Consider the following 7,881-nt stretch of genomic DNA (forward strand, 5'->3'; position numbering starts at 1 on the left):
CACGGAGCCACCGGCCGCGGCCCCCGCCGGGCGTGCGCGCTTCCCAGCCTCCGGGTGCGCGCCCCGACAACGCAGCCGCTGGCCACAGCCGATTTGCCCTAAGTGACCTGATGGCAGGACTGGAGCCCACCGAGCCGCATAGCTGAACCCACTGCGGACTCATAGCGACACTAACGGGCAGAGTACAACTGTCCAACAATGTTTCCAAGGCTGGACGTTTTCTCAACGCTGTCCCATCTGTCTCCTGCTGAGCCGCTGGTTCCAACCAGCCACTAGTTAGCGCCGGCACTTTAACCACGGCATCATCACTGTATCCCCAGGGCTTCTCTCAGGTGTCTCATTGTGGAAGGACACACCGTCTAAAAGAACAAAGTGCAACCAGGCTGTTCCTCAGCAAGGATAGTGAAACTGTCTCACATACTTTGGGCATGTTGTTAGACCAGTCCTTGGAGAAGGGCATCAAGCTGGGGGAAGGAAGGCCGAGGGTATCAGCTGTGGGTGAAGGCTGCTCCTGGAGGCACCATCTGCAATGTCATTGCTTTGAGGTGTCATCCAATCAACTATAACTCACAGCGAGCCAATGAACAACAGATCCGAACCCTGTCGTGCCGTTCTCACCAGCTCTGATATTCTTGAGCCCCGTTGATTAAGTCACAATGTCAATCCCTCTTGGTGAGGGTCTCCCTCGCTTTCCTGGACCCTCCATTTTCTCCAGGAGAGAAAGATTGGAGGTTTCTTCTTGTGTAATTTATTCCCCCAGAAAACCTGCTGGAAGTCACATATGAATCAGTTCCAACTTGACCACGCATAACAGCCACAAAGTACGCAAGACACCTCAACAAACACTCCAAAAGGTCCCGGGGCCGGACAGTCACAGAGGCAGAAAAGGAGGTTACAACCTTCGGCTTCAACCTCTGGAGCCTATTAGAATTACCTGGATACTTTTAAAAATATCTGTACTGGGCCTCCATCCAAACTCAGTCAGCCGAGGAATCTAAACAGTCTGAGATCATGTCAACTTACCATTGTCAGAGCCACTGTCTCAGAAGATGAGAAGGGACGGGTTCCTGGGTCCCCATGAATTTGCTCCAAGTGGCTTCCTTTCGTCCCATGCCAGAGAGAGGGGAGGGAAATGTCATTCTCTGGGGGATGCCGTCTCCCTGCACTAAGGAGACTTAAGCAAAGCTGTCACTCATCATTTCTCCTTATAAATATTCACGGAGCACCATCCAGGTGTCTGCAATGGCTGCAGCTGTTGGAGATCCACTGATGAACAGGAGACACCCTCTCTGCCCTCATCATGTTTACGTCCTGGAAGCCATGACGCACACCTGCATTTTTCCAAACTGCATGTGGAAGAGTGGTTCTTAATTTGGGCTCCACAATAGATTCACCTGGAGAGCTGCTGAAACCTTCAATTGCTTGGACCCCAGCAGAGACCAATTGAGCAACAGAGCCGGGCCCGTGCTTCAGCGTGCAGTAAAAGTTCCCCAGGTGCTTCCAATGTGTGGCCAAGATGAGAGCCACTGACTTGGATTCCAACTCCACGGCAGAGACCGAGGGCTTGCCTCGCGTCTTGCCAACTTTCAGTGTCTTTGGAGGCAACTTCTGTTGTCAAAACAAAGAGTGATCCCCCTCTTTTCTCTCCTAACCACAAGTGCTACCATACAGTTTATCCATTCACCATTTTGGGGCACAGTTGGTAAAGGTGGGTGGATAAAGGGAGAGTAATGGTCCAGGGTGAGACACTTACAGCTGAGTACCCAGAGAGACAGAGTCCTTGGCCCCTGTAACAGGCAGAAGGGCTTTGAAATCAGTCATGAAAAACAAGGAAAGCATTCTTTCATTTTACTGTAAGCCAGGAAAAGGGTTAATGCCATCCTCAGACATCTCTCTCCTTGTCTCTATCCCCTAATGATTAAATACCTCTAATCCAGTAGATATCTCTTCATTATGTGGACCCAGAATCATTTCCTCTTTCTGATAACAGCACCCCAGTGTGTTACTTCAGGAAACTACACTAGGCAAATCTTGGTAGAATAAATTACTCAGCTGTCTCACCAGCCCTTATGAAAAAGTAGCCAATGGCCCAGGCTTGACCAGTCTGAGAGTTCTACCTGCCTCCCATAGCTGCCTGGATTCATCAGAGTGAATCATGGTAGAACTCATCATTTGCTGTGAACATCAACCTTGTGTATTATTGGATGGGCAGAAGAAATCAACAATCATTGTCCACGGGAGCCCCAGAAAGTATTGCACTGTGACAATCTGTTGTAAAATACCTCTTTAAAGTGTTAAAAGAGCAAAGATATCAGCTTGACAATGAAAGTGTACCTGGCCCAATCACCTTTTCAATCACCTCATACACATGTGGAAGATAGACAATGGAAGACAGACAGAAAAAGAATCGAATTCAAGTTGTGACGCTGGCAAAGATCACTGAAGATACCATGGATGGTCGAAGAATGAACAGTCCTGGAAGAAATTCAATCACAATGTTCTTTAGAAGCAAAGCAAAGATGGTGAGAGTTGGGCTCACTCACTCTGGACAAGTCATCAGAAAAGGCCAACTGCTGGACAGTTAATTTCCTGGTTGGATGAGGATCAATGATCACGACGGGAACTTGCAATGAGGCAGATACAGAGATGGGCGTGAATATACTTAAATCATGATGGTAGCATAGGACCAAGCAAAAGTTTGTTTTCTTATTCATAACTCATGACCCAGAACCAACTTAGGTGTCAATTAACAAGAAGAGTGGGTGGATGGATGGATGGATGGATGGATGGATGGATGGATGGATGGATGATTGGATGGATGGATGGATGGATGATTGGATGGATGGATGGATGGATGGATGGATGGATGGATGGATGGATAGGTGAATAGATGAATGGGGGAGGCTTGGGTGGATGAATGATAGGTGGATGAACATGTAGGTAGATGGATGGATGATAACTGATGGATAAAGAGAGGCAAATGATAGATTGAAAAAGGTATCTCTTTAAGGATCCTCCTGCCTGAGAAAAACTGGGCACCCTAATTGATAAGGAAAGAATCCTAAATTCTTTCTCAACTTTACATCCTCTTGAAATATTCAATATTAAGAAACTTTCCCATCAACTAACAAATGGATAGAGCAGCTCTGGTATATTCACACATTAGAATACTCTGCTTCATTGAAAAACAAGGAACTCATGAAATAGTATACAAAATGGGTGACCCTGGAGGGCATTATGTTGAGTGAAATGTCTCAGTCACAAAAGGACAAATATTGCATAGTGCCATTGTTGTAAAACGGGACTGACATCACGGTTGGGAGGGAAACTAAGAGAAGAGGGGATAAATAATGTATACTGCATTGAAACAGATCAAGGAGAGAACTATTTAAAAGGAATATATATTTAGGTATTATTTTCACGACAAGATTCCAGAAAAAGAAATGCATAGTAAAATGAACTGTGGACTTGGGGCGGGGGGAGGCGGGGAGTAGATTGTATAACAATGAAATGATTTTTTTTTCTTTTCAAAGAGAAAAGCTAACTGTGGGGAGGTGTGAGCAGAAAGGAAAATGTGCAACAATGAATGAATGGGGGAAATTAAATGGGAAGAATATGCTGTAAAAACATATATATATATATGGTGTGTGTGTGTGTGTGTGTTGCATTTCTTTAAAAAGAGAAACTTTACAGTTGATAATACACTATAAAAACTACAGACTTAGGGAAGATGGTTCTAAACGTTCTAAAAGTGACTCTTAGTTGTTCTTCTGAACCACGGACACTTATAAACTCCTCCGATCAGAGATCTTTAAAGAGCTGAGGTTCAGAGTTCCTGGAAGAGCAGTGGGGAGTAAAAAGTTTTCTTCAAGGCCACCTTGAAGAATATGGAGTTTGGTTGGGGAAAGGCGTGTTTGTAATTCCAAAGTAAGTCATTTGTGTTCTCAGGTGCAAGGGCCTAGAGAAAGAGGTGTGACCTTTACTCAGTTGAGAGGCCAGCCTTAGGGGTGGTGGGTGGCTGGAGGCCTTGACAGGGGGCCTCTGTCACCTGTGTACCTGCCCTGTGGCTGATCTCCTTGCAGAGGTCTGACCTTTTATTTTGCAAACAAGGGAAGCCACAGAGTTGGAAACACATAGCATACATTTGTACAGTCTGAGCCCGGCCCAAATTGCACAGCATTTCCCCCAATGTGTGATTACAAACTGACACAAGTGCCATGAATGGAAAGAAATGCTCAGAACTTCAGTTAAGAAGTCCTGCTGGAGACCCTTCAGGGGAAGGTTTCCCTGGGAAGGTGACGTTGAAGCTGGGACAGGAAGGATGAGTAGAAATCAGCTAGGCAGCAGTGACACAAAGAATAGCCAGATGAGAAGTTACGTGCAAAGGCCTTGTGGCAAAAGGAAGAGTAAAACATTGGAGTGTCACCCATCAACAAACCAATGGACAGAGAAGCTGCGGTATATTCACACAATGGAACATTATGTTGCATTGAAAAAAGAAGGAACTCATGAAATATTATACAAAATGGGTAACCCTGGAGGACATTATGCTGAGTGGAATATCTCAGTTACAAAAGGACAAATACTGCATAGTGCCACTGTTGTAAAGTGAGACTGACATCAGGGCTGAGGGGAGATTGAGAAAGAGGGGATAAATAATATATACTGCATTGAAACAGAGGAGGGAGAGAACTGTTTAAAACAGATATATGATTAGGTATTATTGTCATGACAGGAGTCCAGAATGAAGGCTGCACAGTGGAGTGGACTTGGAGGGAGGGGTTGTATAACAATGAAAGTATTTTTCTTTTACTTTTCAAAGAGAAGAGTGAATTGGGGGGAGGGGTGGGCAGGGAGAAAAGTGCAACAATGAATGAATGGAAATCCAAAGTCTCTGTAAACTTTCATTATAATTAATAAAAAAAATGTAAAAACAACCCCAAAACATTGGCGTGTTCTGTGCTCAGGGCGTGGGTGGGGAGATGATGTACAAGGTGCAGCTGGGAGGCAGGCGGTGGGGGCAGGTTGAGAGAGTTTCTCTTAACTGCAATGGTGAATCTTTGAAGAGTAACAAGCAGTGCATGGCACAGCTGTATTTCAGTTTGTTTTTAAACAATATCTGGCTCCTGGGCTCACCCATGTGCCTAGGATTTAGCAAACAAAGATATCAAGCATGTTAATGAATTCGAATTTTACACAAACAACAATACTTTTTCAAAGCTGGCACCAGCTACTGGATGCCATGTTTGAATAGACCGACACTGCACAGAGGAGCCCTGGTGACACAGGACCCGCCATATGACTTCCTGCTTGGCTGTCACTGTATGGAAATTAATAATTTTTTAACATTTTCTCCCATTTTCCTTTTGCACTGAGCTCTGTAAATTCTGCAGCCAGTTCTGCAGCCATGCACTACCGTCGGATGGATCCCAACGACAACAGCTCTAGAGGACAGGCTGGAACTCCCCATGGGGTTACTGAGGCTGCCTGAACCACTCAACTTTCAGTTATCAGCCCAACACTTAACCCACTGCCCCACGAGGGCTCCTGTCTTGACAACACATGAAAATAAGCCTCTCCGTGGACCCCCTGGCCTGCCCATCCCTGAGATAAGGAGACACTGCTGATGTACGAAGTGTACTTTTAAAAAGTACTAACTGGTAAGTTGTTGTTGTTGTTGTTGGGTACAGTCGAGTCAGAACTGACCCACAGCTGACCCTCCAGTGGATTTTCAGAGGCCGTTAATCTCACAGGAGGAGACTTCCCGTCCTTCCCTTACGGAGCAGATGGTGGATTTGAATCGCTTGCCTTTGGGATTGCAGCATGGCTTTTTCAGGCCACCAGAGCTTCCTGAATGGGTATGTGCTTTATATATCAATGCTGTTGTTGTTGTTGCTGATTGCCTTCTAGTCCAGCAGGATTCATAGTGACCCTATGAACAAAAGGCCTAAAGCCACTTTGCAACGATTGACTTTTATCAAATCCATAGAGTTTCTGGAGGCATGTTGTTTAGGAAGTGGATGCTACTCCTGCATGTTGCTTATTTCATCTCTCCCCAATCTAATCATACATGCACACACACACACACACACACACACACACATGCTTTAAAACTTGGCCACAGTATGATCTCACTTACATGAATTCAGCAAACACGTAGAAATAAAAGATTATCAGGTTACCAGGGATGGGAGGGAGGAATAAAGGGTGAGCTTATAGCAGGGTGGGGGGTGGGCACTGAGCTCTGTCCAGCATGATGGAGTGGTTTGGAAGAGGACAGGGAGAAGGAACCCATCACGTCAAGAATGTAATCAATGTCACCGAACTGTTTATGTTGAACTCTTTACTTGATATGTGCTTTGGTGTGCAAATTTTTACTACAATTTTTAAAAGATAATAAAAACCACAGGGGAAAAAAAACACACAAATGTACATCTGAGGAGGGAGAAGAAACCGTTGTCCAAAGCAGGCACAGACTCATTAACCCAAAAGGATGATCATTGTTTACCAGATTCAGAAGCCATCTGCCCACGTCGAAGCACATCACATCAGTCATCTAAGGGGTCCCTTCTCCCTCTGGAGACCACCGGGGTGGGTGTTATAGTTGATGTTAGGTGTTATCAAGTTAGCGCCAACTCCTGGGGTCCTTACATATACCAGGATCAACTCGGCCCAGGCCTGCACCGTCCTCACAATCTCCACTGCACGTAAGCCCACGGCTGTAATCACTGGGTCAGTCCGGCTCATTGAGAGTCTCTCTCTTTTTCAATGACCCTTGGCTTTTCCAAGCATGATGTCCTTCTTCAGGGACTGACCCCTACTGATAGAGCAAATCATTTGACTCCTGCAGGGTTTAAACTAGGCCCAGAAGACAGGATCACGTTCACAGTCCACAGCTATATACCCGAAAACTGGTTCAGACTTCACTTGGCTTGACATGAAAATGCAGCACTATATTTTTTAGTTTCCAAATGAAATACATATTTATAGACATACACACACTGCCATGCTAATCCTGAGACTAAAGAGACGATGAACAATATTCTTCTGTCTTCATTTTAAATTTTTCTTATTTACATTTTGGGTTCTTTTTTTAAGTTAATATATTTTTTTAAAACTATTACAAAAATATTTCCCCTATTTTGTTAAGGACCCCTGTAGAGAATCTTTGATCTAAACTTTCAGGAATGGTAGCCGACACCACCCAGGTCTTAGGGCCAAGCGGCAGCTTGTGGAAGTGATCAAGCATACACTGAATTTCCTCCTCCAATACCTGCTCCTCTTTGTTCTTAGGTCCCTTCAGGTAAGTCGAGGCCAATTATATCCTGGATGACTGCTTGTTAGCCTGTAGGATGCCAGGAACAATGAAGCCAGCTTTGAGGGAGAACTGAAGTCCTGAGAAGTATTAATATATCAACTGATTGCGATATCCTCCAAGACCATGATCCTACACCTCCAAGCCAAGGAACTCAGTCCTGGGAGGCCTTTCATTAAGTATTAGCAGCCTCAAAAGCTACTTACTAGGGGAGCTCTGGTGGCCTAGTGGAAAGGAGCTGCAACTACAATCCCAGAGGCGCACGGTTCGAATCCACCAGATGCTCTGCTGGGAAAGGAGGGACAATCTCCTCCTGTACCAGTCAGATCTGATTTGATGGTACACTCACACAAAAATAATAAAATAAAAAAATTTGTTAAAAATCTACTTACTACTGAGATATAGATAGATATAGATGATAGAGATAGATGAGATAGGGAGATATGGATGATATATAGATATATAGAAAGTATATTGATACATAAAATATACATCTATATGATAGTTAGTAGGTATACCTAGATTGTGTGGAGCCAAATTGAATTCACCCACACACACACACCACA

General features: G+C 44.7%; 1 protein-coding gene across 1 annotated transcript in view; it reads right to left on the minus strand.

The window, feature by feature from the left end:
* NFATC2 (nuclear factor of activated T-cells, cytoplasmic, calcineurin-dependent 2) overlaps positions 1 to 7,881 on the minus strand; it is a 196,975-nt gene that overhangs the window by 177,215 nt on the left and 11,879 nt on the right. The window lies entirely within an intron of this gene.

The sequence above is a fragment of the Elephantulus edwardii genome, unplaced genomic scaffold (genome assembly GCF_000299155.1).
Source record: "Elephantulus edwardii isolate Elephantulus edwardi_28Jun2011 unplaced genomic scaffold, EleEdw1.0 scaffold00015, whole genome shotgun sequence".
NCBI classification, from domain to species: Eukaryota; Metazoa; Chordata; class Mammalia; order Macroscelidea; family Macroscelididae; genus Elephantulus; species Elephantulus edwardii.